Genomic DNA, 13215 nt, shown 5'->3' on the forward strand with positions numbered 1-13215 from the left:
CAGCAGTTCCTGCAAAATGAAGGCATTGAATCTATGGATTGGCCCGTCCGTTCCCGAGACCTGATTGGCCCGCCCGTTCCCGAGACCTGAATCCGATTGAACACATCTGGGACAACATGTCTCGCTCCATCCACCAACGTCACGTTGCACCACAGACTGTCCAGGAGTTGGCGGATGCTTTAGTCCAGGTCTGGGAGGAGATCCCTCATGACAACATTCGCTGATTCATCAGGAGCATGCCCAGGTTTCGTAGGGAGGTCAAACAGGCACGTGGAGGCCACACACACTACTGAGCATCATTTCCTTGTCTTGAGGCATTTCCACTGAAGTTGGATCAGCCTGTAATTTGATTTTCCACTTTGATTTTGAGTATCCTTCCAAATCCAGAATCTCCATGGGATATTAATTTTGATTTACATTGATCATTTTTATGTTTTCTTGTTCTCAACGCAATCCACTATGTAATGAATAAAGATTTGCAGCTGCGATATTTCATTCAGTGATATCTAGGATGTGGTATCTTAGTGCAAATGTTGAAAACAATCTACTAGGACTCAGACAATGAATCTAAAGGAACCTCAGCAGGATCCCCTCGTGAGAACGGGGCAGAGGGTGCGAGAGATGGGAACGCCACAGCCCTAGACATAGGGAACGCCACAGCCCTAGACATAGGGAACGCCACAGCCCTAGACATAGGGAACGCCACAGCCCTAAACATAGGGAACGTCATAGTCCCTGGGCTCAACCAAAATCCGCAATATCTTACAATATTTTATCAATCTATGACGTAATATATAAAGTTTAGAAATTTCCATGAAACTTCAGTAAGTTCTGAGGGATTGATGGGCACTTTTACTTTAAGAAAAAAAAATTGTCCCTTAATTCCCATTCTCTGGGGCTGAATAGACGGCTGTTAAGATGTAATCCTCTCTGTTGTGTTGAAGTCAAAGGTTTTGGAGACTGGAAAGCAACCAGGCGTGAAGACTCCTCCATTGAAAGCCTTGGTTTCCCTGAGTGCAGGAATGTGACAAGTTGTGCTGCGTGGATGAGGTGTAAAGAGGCTCCCGGAGCCCAGCTGAGAGGTTTATAGGAAAACTGATGGAGAGATGGGATAAATAATATCTTGTGTTAGCGGCCCCCGATCCCAAGAGAACACTGCGGCTGAACGCTGCGACACACTGCACCAAAACCTCTGCGCACATAATAAAAAATATGTCCAGGACAGATAGAAAGTATCAAAATTGCATTAAAATTAAATCATGCCATGGGCCCATATTAAAGCATAGAAACCCCACAAAAGGTTCAGAGACCCACTATAAAACAGTAGTGCCATCTCTGGAAGACTAAGCACCACCGAGTATTTCAGCATTGTCAATGAATGTGAATGACAGTCATGTAATACCTCAATTCTCCTGTAGTGGCCACTGTTGAAGAAAACTGTACCCACATGCAGCTTTTACTGGCGATCACCTCTGATCGTGAGGTTTTCAGCTTCTGGACATTTAGCAATTAGGTGATCAGTAGTGTGCCCTCACTTAGAGAAGGGGTTTTGTAGATGCAGTATCTTTTTTTAGAAAGTAATGGTCCAAGACAGCTTGTCCGCTCTAGTCCTGTACACATCAGTGAAGGGAGCAGAAGAGTACTTGGACAGACAATCCACACAGAATGAGCTACTTTGCCTAAGTGTCATATTCCAGATGTGTGGATCAAGAAATATATGGAGATCCAGCAGATGACCTGTGGAGGACTGAGCACTGCCATGTAGATGAATGAGGCACATGTAATACCATATTTCTCCTGTAGTGGCCACTGCAGGAGAAAACTGAATCCACATGCAGCATTCACTGGCGATCACAATTGATTGCTGAAGGTCCAGAGGCTGAAAAGCTCACAAGCAAGTCAACACTAGTGAGCCCTCACTTAGTAAAAGGGGTTTTGTATGTGCTGCCCCTTCTTTATCAAGTAATGGTCCCAGAAAGAGAGTCACCGTCTTTTCCCTACACAGCAATGAAGGGGATCATAGTACTCCTAATCTGGCCAGAAAATAAACCTTGGAGCTACCTTGCCTAAAAGAATTATATTCTAAAGTGTGCAAACCAAGAAATCTATAGGAATCCGGCGGATTAACTATGGAGGACTGAGCACCGCCATATATTTGAATGAGGCACATGTAATACCACATTTCCCCTGTAGGAGAAAACTGTACTCATACACAGCTTTACAGGCAATCACCTTTGATTGCTGGAGGTGCAGAAGCTGAAAACCTTCCAAATCAGGTGATCACTAGTGTTCCCTCACTTAGAGAAGGAGTTTTGTGGATGCGTACCTTCTTTAGCAAGTAATGGTCCTAGAGAGCATGTGGAGGTCCATTCTCCTACATAGAAGTGAAGCGGAGCAGAATACTCCTAATCTGGCCAGAAAATACATCTAGAAGGGGCTATCTTGCCAAAAAGGATCATATTCCAGATCGCCCGATGGTGATCCAGCAGATGAGCTGTGGGGGACTGAGCACCACCATGCACTCCAAAGACACACTGATAGGAAATCTAGATTGTGAGCCCTAATGTAGACAGTGACAATAATGTCTGTAAAGCTCTGTGGAATTAACGGCGCTATATAAGTGAGCAAAATAAATAACTAAATAAATAACTAAATAAATAATGTATTTGAATGAGGCACATGTAATACCACCGTTCTCCTGTAGTGGCCACTGCAGGAGAAAAACTATCCCCAGATGTAGCTTTCACTGGCGATCACAGCTGATCATGGGGGGGGGGGGGGATTCTCATCTGCTGGACCTACAGCGATCATCTCATCACCCGCATGATTGTGTCCAGCATATGAGCCCCATTAACCCGGAATATTTAGATTAAAAAGATACCAATTCTTGGAAGAGACCAACATGCATTCAATTTCTATTGCAAATTCCCCAAAGTATTAAAACATATTAGATTAGAGAAAGATGACAATTTTTTTTATTTTTTAAAGCAACGTTTGATATTATAATACTGAAGAAAAGGGTGTTTAGCTGCAATACCGAACACAGCCTATGGACAAGAGTGGCGCTGTTGCAGAATTTTTTTTTTTTTTTTTTTTTTAATATTCTAGTAAGAGCAGAGTCACGTTTTTTATGAAACCCGGCACCAGATGTTCTAACAGTCAAATGAATTTGCTAATTGGGGTTTCAAGGTTTCTAAAGGAAGAATCCTAAAATAAGATGTAAAGATACGTTATTCTCTGCGAGTCTCTATCCAGCAAAATCACAAGGTACAATGGGCAGGTGGAGGGAATGAATGAAGAACAAGGGGGATTAAATGAAGGAAAATTACAGATGGGGGATGTCATTTACAGCAGACATTATAATGGAGAGATACAATGTATCTCAGGTGTCAGGAATGTTTCCTGCAGAAGAAGTTTCATTTATATGATTACAGAGGATCAGGGGCTGCAGAACATGATCGGGGGCAGCAGAACAGGATCGCGGACTATATACCTGATATGCACGAGTCTGGAAATCGCACGAGTAGCAATTCCATAATATATAACTCCTTCTCTGTTCATACTGATATACAAATAGCTGCAACATATAAGCTTGTAGGACCAAGAAGAAGCCAAAACCACTCTGTGGTCTTACCTTTCCCACTCCATCCGGATCTCCGAAACCACTGCTGACAACCTAGCCAGCGACACCCCCCCCCCCCCAACCAGAGAAGCCCAGGAAAAAAATGACGCTCACTATAATGACTAATACAAAGTAAAAGGGATTATCCACATTTGGTTACAATCAATCAAAATGCATTTTTGCAGTAGCGTTTCATTAAAACATTTGCACCGTTTGACTTTTACAGGTTTTCTTTTTTTGGTGGTTTCCTGCACATCCAACTTTGATGTGGTCATAAATCGGCAGTGAGAAGGTAGAAAGACAGATAAAACCAGTTACAAACTCCCCCATAATGGACTCACTGATGGATTCTCAGTTAACTCATTCTGCAGCCAGCAATAGGCAGTGGAAGACAAAGGCTTTAGAAGGGAAGCGGTGCACCATTTTTAATTAAAAAAAAAACAATTGCAAATATTGTTTTTTTTTTAGACCTAATAACAGTAAGAAACCAAAAAAAAAAAAAAAAAAAAAAAAAAAAGATGTTTTTCCTAAATGTAGAGAACGCCTTTTCATTTAGTTATGGACTAGCAAGGAGAGCTCCCACAGGGTGGAGGTGGCTTAGGTCGGAGTAGAGGGTGGTTCCCGGACTTTAGTCAAAGATGTGAGCTGCAAGGAGAGGACTCGCTATAAGTCAGGGGCAGTTTGGCTACTACCTGGAGCACTTGACTAAAAGAACTTGCATCGACCAGTGGGAAATATTTCACAATATTTCAGGATTCCGTTGCCCCCTTTTTTTTTTTTACCCCATGTGCGCTTTCTAAATTAGGAATAGGCACTCACCATTTGTCCTTTATGAAGTGTCTGAAATCCGGCCTTCCCTGCTGGTAGTCTGCCGAGCTGTATTAAAAAGATATAATAAAAAAAAAAAAATTGGGGGTGAAATATATTAAAAAGCGATTTTATTTTTAAAGTACATCTACTGTACAGAATATTATGTATCGTGTCCTGTTATCAGCCATTGCAGGCTGGCAAGTTAACAACTGTACTGTTCTTTAACATGACCTTTCCTTTAGAAATAGCGTCACCACTGCTCACAGGCCGTGTCTGGTATTGCAGCATTTAAGTGAATAGTGTTGAGCTGCAATACCGCACAAAGCCTACTAACAAGGGGGGCACTGTTTCTGGATAGATGGCAAATATGTTTTTTTAATGTCATACAACCATTTAAATCACAACATCTGACCATCGGTTGAGTGATCGCCACCGGTCAGCTGGTGGATTATACCCAGTAATTCCACCTAAACTCAAGTGTAAAAAAAAATAAAATAAAGACTGGTCTATTGTAGGGCGCCGTGTGCGTTATTAATAAAGCCTGACCCAAGGAACCTACGAATATCGACCATACAAGATTATCCTTTTTCCTGATCCTCTTAGTTGACCCTACAGGACACAGTGCGGTCATTGTACGGCCGCCACTGATCTGACCCTATTCAGACATATTTCTAGTTTGGGATTAAGTCTTAAAATCTGGTCAACTATGCAGACGTCAAATACCCAGAATCAACAATAGTCATAACGTTCCTCTCTAAACTTATAAATTATGGGATTGTATTCCAAGCAGTTGCCTTATATAATAATTTTTTTTAACAGTCACCCAATTGCAAAAAGAGATTATTCAATTTGCAGAAGACAACATTAATATAAATGATACGTTGTAGGTGGGTGGGGTGGAGGGGACCCCCATTACAGTGCCAGTTCCTATACATGTAATGAAATTTGAGCTGCAGTACCCAAGAATGACCACTATACAGTGCATGGCGCTGTGCTGTTCTCTCTCTCGCAGCCATTAACTGCAGCTTCATCTCCCTCCTCTCCACTCCTCATTGACATTTTGCTTTTCTTGATGGAAATAGGATGACTCGTCCCCAAAGATATATTACAAATTACCTCTATTTATTTGTACTAAACATTTACCCAACTGCTGCCCCCTATGGTCTCCATTCTGTAATTAAACAGGATGAGAATAATAAATTGGAGCCGGAGTTGCTCATTGCATGTAACAGCCGTGATCACGTGGATAGCTTAATGGGTTGGTTTGAGGGCTAATGGTTGCCAATAAGGGGCAGCGCGGCGTGACAGGCTCATTTCGCAGAGCGAAGACAACTACATTCCAAGCTCGTTAGTAACGTCTGCACATAACGAAGCTCGACGGTGAGAAGCATTGCAGACCCATCAGGGAAGCCCAGTTTCCTAAAACGTTTCAATCCTTGTGTGCCAACTTCAGCCGGAGAGGCGATCGGACATCTGGCACAACGTTTAGGGACCGGGCTTATTATTTCCAGCTAAAACAAGGTGATTTTCTAGAATGTAGATTTATCTTGCATACTGATGGATCTGGAATCTCCCCGACCCCATTTATTAATAGCCAGTGTACACCCAAGGTTGGGGTAGAAATGGTAGTTATGAAACTACTCCTACAGCTAGACCGTCCCAGCCTGGAGACCTCCGCTAGGTCAGACCCTCATCTATCAGACAGATCAGCTCCTAAGAGCATCCCTTACACTGAAAGACCCCGGCACATCCATGCATTATCCAGTCAAATTTAGGAAGGGTGTAATGCTTTGTTTCTCCTGCGGAGGAGCTGCAGGAAAACTCAACACTTGCTGCAAAGATCCTCTGCAGATCAGAGCTGATCACTGGGGATCCCAGAAGCGGAAAACTCTGTAATCAGCTCATTTTTTAGTGAACCAAAAGGGATTATTCACATAAGACTGCACAATCTTAAAGGGACGGTACAAAAAAAAAAAAAAAAAAAATCAATTTAAGGCCGAATTCAGATGTCTTAAAAAAACAAGGTCCGGGCATGGGCCATTTCAGGACTGACTCTAGGTCTTCTAATTCTAACTCAAATGCCAAGAAAAAGGTTGGGGCTTACCAAACCCACCCAAAAGTAGGTGATAGCATGGGGGGAATGGAGCATGGAAAATCCCGATGACACGGCTAGAATGTAGCACCCATCTATAGGCGCTGGAGTATCAGATATCGGATTAAAATATATATTTGTTTTTCAGAAGACTTCTTGCAGCACTGGAGTCCTGGGTTCGAATCCCACCAAGGACAACATCTGCAAGGAGTTTGTATGTTCTCCCCGTGTTTGCGTGGGTTTCCTCCGGGCACTCCGGTTTCCTCCCACACTCCAAAAAACATACTGATAGGGAATTTAGATTGTGAGCCCCATCAGGGACAGTGATGAAAATATGTGCAAACTGTAAAGCGCTGCGGAATATGTTAGCGCTATATAAAAATAAAGATTATTATTATTTGAAGGGGTTAATCTGCACCCCCCCAGATTTATATTGGAGGCTTTCAGGATCTCTTCTGTTTTGGAATTGGCTCATTAAGTGCGAGAACGTCAGATCGGATCAGTCAGAATTCAGCGCGATGAGCACTTTATCAAATCGCCACATCTGTAAAAAGAAGAAGTGAGAATCATTACGGAGGCAGCCGGGGGACGGGCGACTACCCAGCCGCTAATAAATGGTAATTTCATTATGTTATAAGCCGGGTTCAATTATAAAATGGACAGTGCGAGCCAAGGGACGGCGCGTCGCGCATAAAAGCGGTGATTTACGGTGTGAACGATGTCAAGGAGCTTCTGACGGGACAAGGTCAGAAGATAATTTAATAAGTGTATGCCACAGGTGGAAAGATCTATACCGAGCAGATCGATGTCTCAGGCCCCCGGTCTGCACTGTACAAGACCTCCGGGGAGACTAACTGCTGCACATAATCCTATTAATGTCACTAAGAATCAGCGGCAGAGGTCTCACCATAGAAATGGTGCAGTTATGGGGGTACCGGAATGTACTGATGGGGAGCTGGGGGTGATCAACGCTACAACCACAGCTTCCCTATAAAGCTGTTCAAGGATTAAAGCGGCACTAGACCTAGAAATCAATAATGGCAATAAAGAAGGAATATTTGCCCCCATTGTTTGTCTGCAGCGTTTTCTGCATGATCCGGGATCAACCAGTCGTGTAGAAATCCGGCAAAGAACAAAGGGGTTCATCTACTGCTGATTAGTCCCTTTATTGGGGTTGGTGATCAGCAAAGAGGTGGGACTTAAAGGGGTTGTCTAGGACTAAACTAAACAGGCAGGTAGCGGCTAACTACCTGCCTGCTGTGCCTGAGCCGATCTCCATCGGCACAGAGCTGTAACAGGCCGCTCCTGCGGCTTCCGGTGACGTCACGTCGAGAGAACAGTGGCTTCTCTTCTGCTCTGTTGACAGGGTCTGACTGCTGATGTCATGCTGATTGACAGCCCGCTCCCTGTTTCTTTACTGCGGGGAGCTGGCTGTCAATCAGCACAACGTCAGCAGAGCAGTCAGGAAGAAGAACAGCTCTGTCGACGTTGAGCGGCAGGAGTGCTCAATGACCGCTCTGTGCTGGCGCCAGGTAGAACAGGCAGGTAGTTAGCAACTACCTGCCTGTTAAGTTTTTAGGCCCACAAAAAATTAAAAAAAATTATCCTGACCCCTTTAAAGGATTTTAGCTTGTGTAACTGCAGAAACAACAAAGGGGAGAGGCTCCTGCTGCAGCTAAATTTTTCACAGCCACAAATAAGACAGCGAAGAGAAGGAGTGGGGACACGGCTCATCTTCTCTTATTACAATTATCCATATAAAATCATGGCAGAACCGACCACAGATCTTCCGTGCATGTCGCTTGTGCTGATCCTTCTGTGTCTTCATGTGATCCCAGACAGACGGGATGATGTGAGATCAGGGCTCTGTGGGGGCCGGATCACTTGAGCAAGCGACATCCACAGAAGATCTGGGGTCAATTTTCCAAGTTATTGCCGAGTTCCTTCAATAACTGTGTACAAGAGACAAATGTATCTAGAAGAAGTGATGAATTGCAAACGGTGGTCGCATTTGCAGCACTGTTTTCCACACCTGCCTAAAACTTTTGCACAGTACTGTATATAAATATTTATACATTAAGAAAAGTTCCGTTTTAGCAATAATAGATGGGATAAAAGAAAAGATGGAGAATATGGGATTTGATTGATTAGATTTTTTTTGTGTGTATAGGGTTCCTTTAAGGGGGCACTCGGGGTGGTCTAGATAAAGGAATAGTGTTGCTGGGTATAAAATGAGAAAACAAAAAGTTGAAGAGTTATGAGGGGTATTCTGATTAATATTTAGATGGGGGTAAGGTGACTGGTACCAGTGGGTGCCTGCTATGCTATTTACAATGGGTGGCACTGTTACTGGGGTAATTATAACCGTCACTGGTCATGGTGGCAGGTCATGTAGGGGAGGATTTGTGGGTGTCATTGTTATGGGGGCACTGTTGTATAACGGTGCTATGGGGTAGTGCGGTAGTAACTACTGTAGCGGGGCTGTGATTGGCACTGTATGTAAGGGTCATGAGGGCACTAGGGCAAGAACTGTTGTAGAGCAGCGGCTTTACCATTATGGGGCATTGTATGGGTAAATTAAAGGGCGAGTGCCCCGGGCATACATCCCAACTGTCTCAAATTTGTCACAGGAGTGTCTCGATTTTTTGGAAACGGTCCCATAAAATTCATAGCATCTCAGACGAAAAAAGAAAAAAAAAAAAAAAAAAAAAGAAGAAGGAGAGGCCGGGTGTGTAGAAACTACATCCACAATTGGGCATTTCCATGGCCGATGCGTCCCGACTCCCCATCAGTTGACCCAGTGGACGGCGGCGCACATGAGCGTTATCTCATACGCCGAGAACTCATCTTTCGCAATTTTGATGAAAAGTTTATTTTCTCTGCTGGAAGTTTAATTTCGTCCAAGAGAATGAACTTCGCTGAGGACAAAAATAAATTCACAGGGAGGGGTGTGAAATGGACCGGAGCCAATCCGCCACGGCCTCCGAGGGCTTCAGACACCCTTGTTCAGTGTGGTACGCGATACCTTCTTGGCTTCCTAGGCAAACGCAGAATGGAGGAGTCTCTGCCCAAAATCCTGCACTTTTCTTGTTAACCATTTATGCGCCAGGCAATGTCAAACTGTGATTCACCAGACCCCCCCGGGGAGAAATAGCTCATTCTACATCTACACGGCGCAGGTCTACCTCCACGTCCTCCTCATCAGAAAGGGGTTACAGGTCATTTGTGAACCAACCGATCCTAATGGCTGGTGACTGGCTTCTGCTAGGGCAGTTTTTGCAGCCACTGCTCTGGGAGATGCCCCCTTTCTAAAGGCTACGTCTCCTCCTCGGCCCCCGACTTGTGAGGCTTTGGGACTCCCAGCATTGTGCACTAGAAACCTTCCAGGAGCAATTATTCCTGAGAGGTTTCGCTGGGTGATTTGTCAAGTTTATGGGCATTTGTTCTGGGAGGTGTCCACTTTTCTGGTAGCCACCCAAAGCATACTTTTTTTTTTTATTTTTTTTTATTTTGGGGGGGGGGGGGTCTTGTCAAATTTGAAGTCAGTTATTGTCAAACATCTTGGACCTACGGGAGGAACCTCTAAATGCCAAGGTGGACAACTCCGACCCTGGTGCCCCGAGCTCACTAGTGTTCCCGGAAAAGCTCGGTGACAACTCATCTGTCCGCCCTCACAGGCCCTGTAGCTGTCACTTAGTTTTACAAACTTCTCAATACAAAATCTTCATTGTAATGATTCTAAATATTCTTTCATCGTAATGCAAATTCTTCAACATCAGCGAGTCCATGCGGATACTATGGGGCCCCTGTAATTCCACTGCGTCGTAAGAACTAGGACAAGATTCTGTTCTCAAATGTATTTAGAGTCAGTGGCAAACAAGCACGGACTCCCGGAATAGTTAGAAAATCTCCAGGGCAACACTGAAACCCTCCAGAAAGCAGCTGTTCCTGAAGACTTCTAGTGCTGGACTCTGAGGTGCTCCATTATTAGAAGCCCCGGGATCCAAACAAACATTTATGGGGCATGGAAGAGATCTAAAGTGGGCGAGCGAGGGGCGCGGAGGAAGAGCGAGCGAGGGGCGCGGAGGAAGAGCGAGCGAGGGGCGCGGAGGAAGAGCGAGCGAGGGGCGCGGAGGAAGAGCGAGCGAGGGGCGCGGAGGAAGAGCGAGCGAGGGGCGCGGAGGAAGAGCGAGCGAGAGGCGCGGAGGAAGAGCGAGCGAGAGGCGCGGAGGAAGAGCGAGCGAGGGGCGCGGAGGAAGAGCGAGCGAGGGGCGCGGAGGAAGAGCGAGCGAGGGGCGCGGAGGAAGAGCGAGCGAGGGGCGCGGAGGAAGAGCGAGCGAGGGGCGCGGAGGAAGAGCGAGCGAGAGGCGCGGAGGAAGAGCGAGCGAGAGGCGCGGAGGAAGAGCGAGAGAGAGGCGCGGAGGAAGAGCGAGAGAGAGGCGCGGAGGAAGAGCGAGAGAGAGGCGCGGAGGAAGAGCGAGAGAGAGGCGCGGAGGAAGAGCGAGAGAGAGGCGCGGAGGAAGAGCGATAGTTGTGGATGGGGAAGGGCAGAGGTAGAGTTGAGGAGAGAGGGGGGCAGCGGAGGTCGCAGAGCGGCATCAACCCTCTCTCTTTTTTATGTATGCCCCCTCATATATTTTTCTCGACAATCTGGGACACGAGTCCTAACTGCAGATTAGGGAGAACAGATCAGAACATACAACTTCCAATATCTAATGAATTTCTTTTTAAATAGAATTGGCCAGTGCCCCGGCCCTGTGTGCACAGCCGGGTAGCGAGCCACGATGAAGCGCTAATTACAAGCACATTTGATGTGTGAGATTTCTTCTGCGAGACGTCTTTGTGCACCCGAATAGGAAATCCAGCGATGGCTGATGAAGGAAGAAAAATAGACACTGTGTTCAGACTGCAGAAGAATCGGGTCAGTCGGAGGGTCAGTGTCCTGCACACACAGGCCTCAGTATGAGGAGAAATCACCAGGGCTGCAGTCGCAGTTTGCTGCGCCAAAGTACACACAGATCTGTGTCGCCCCCACCAGAAGGGCTGCATCACCCGACCACAGCAGGGTGGGCACTTTCCACTAGGTCCTGGCTCTGCTGAAGAAAAGCTTCATTTACAAGAGGCCTGACACAGAGGTGTGGGAAGGGGTGAGGCGGCAGGTAGGGAAGAACCGGGAACAAATACACCATTGCTAATTAGAGCAGCTACTATATGAATCCATAACGTAAGGGACGTACCTGGAAAGCGAGGGTGGAAATGTTTTGGGCATCGTTGCATTCTTTTTTCCCCTTATGCCAATTTGGTTGCTAAAACAAGTAAGCATGCCTTGTTAAGGAGTCTATACACCCATAGGTGTCGGCCAAATGCTCATCTGAGTGACAGCTACACTTCCCGACTTTCTGATACAGATGAACGCTCAACCAAATCGAGCGTGCATGCGTTTTTAAAAAGGGAGAGTAGTTTACGCGGCTGCCAAACACCCTGTGAAACAAAGGGATGGGGCACTGTAACTCAACATGCCTGATCCTTATATCCACCATCAACTGTATGGAAGCCCCATTATACCTTAGATGGTGGGCCAGTCCCACCAAAATGAGCCGACTTTAAATCTAATGTGTATGGGGGTCCTGAACTCACAAATATAACCCCTATAGACATGACTTACTAGGACATACGGACCGCAGGAGAGGGTTACCTTCTTAGGACCCTCTATAAAAACTGCTTGGTAAGGGTTTAGATGCATGCTCATCTTGGCCGAGCATGCATGTATTGTCAGCAAGAAAAACATTCTGGTAGCAGCTTACCTCTACAAGAAGAAAAGGACTAGGCAGCTGAAACCCAACATGCCCAATCCTTCATTTTCACCAATATCTGCATTTAGGAGAGGGTTTTAAGGAGGCGCCATACACATTGAACAGTGGTCCGGGTTGTGAAAATTGGCGTTTTTGACAGATATGTATGGAAATTTTGAGAATTTTACACAAATAGCTGGAGATTATAAAGGATATTACGGTTCGTCATGGATTACAGAGGGGGTGAGTCCAGGAAGAAAGTGTTTGCATTTTTGACTTAGGACTTTGGCAAATAAAACAAGACTGAAGTTGGAGTTTGTGGAATTTGCTCAAACTACTTTTTTTTTTCTTAACCAAGGAAAACAAGATTTGATGTTTTGACACAAGGATCCATTGTGTCCCTCTGCTTCCAAAGCCCCCCCCCCAGATGAAAGTTCTACAATCCAGACACAAAAAAGTCCACACCCCTCAACAAAAATAAACCAAAGTCCTAAATCATCCTCGTCTTTGAAGTTAATTGGATGTTCTGTTTCTGGGAGAGTTGGATGGCAAGAAATACGGGCGCCGAAGCGGCATTGTGACCAGGTGGGTCGTCATCCGAGGGGGCATATATGGGTGAGGAAAGGACAGATCCTATTACCCATCCTCCTACTGTGGCACTGGCTTTTTGTCAGGACGGTAAGAACGGTGCAGATTTCCAATTTTTCATCCTTTTCTAAAAATGCCGCTCCTCTGGGGAGGGTAAGTTCTCGCCAACCTATAAGAAAGCGGATGGCACCCTCCAGCACCACCCCTACAGGCCATTGAAAAGGGTTATTCCTAACATTGCAAGTTGCTGGGACCCCCACCAATCTTGAGAAGGGAGTCTCTGAAATTACTCGTTGGAATGGAGTGGAAGC

At 45.5% G+C, this 13215-nt stretch overlaps 1 protein-coding gene across 3 annotated transcripts in view; it reads right to left on the reverse strand.

The window, feature by feature from the left end:
- PLXNB1 (plexin B1) overlaps positions 1-13215 on the reverse strand; it is a 133546-nt gene that overhangs the window by 75699 nt on the left and 44632 nt on the right. For 2 of the 3 annotated variants that reach the window (XM_073569682.1, XM_073569684.1), the window contains exon 2: positions 4442-4498. The exons of the other annotated variant lie outside the window; for it this stretch is intronic. The gene's annotated coding sequence lies outside the window, so the exon portion shown is untranslated. The remainder of the gene's footprint in view (positions 1-4441; positions 4499-13215) is intronic. 3 annotated transcript variants of the gene reach the window in all.

Source organism: Dendrobates tinctorius, unplaced genomic scaffold (assembly GCF_039654945.1).
Source record: "Dendrobates tinctorius isolate UK_male_01 unplaced genomic scaffold, ASM3965494v1 ptg000027l, whole genome shotgun sequence".
In the NCBI taxonomy this organism is placed as follows: Eukaryota; Metazoa; Chordata; class Amphibia; order Anura; family Dendrobatidae; genus Dendrobates; species Dendrobates tinctorius.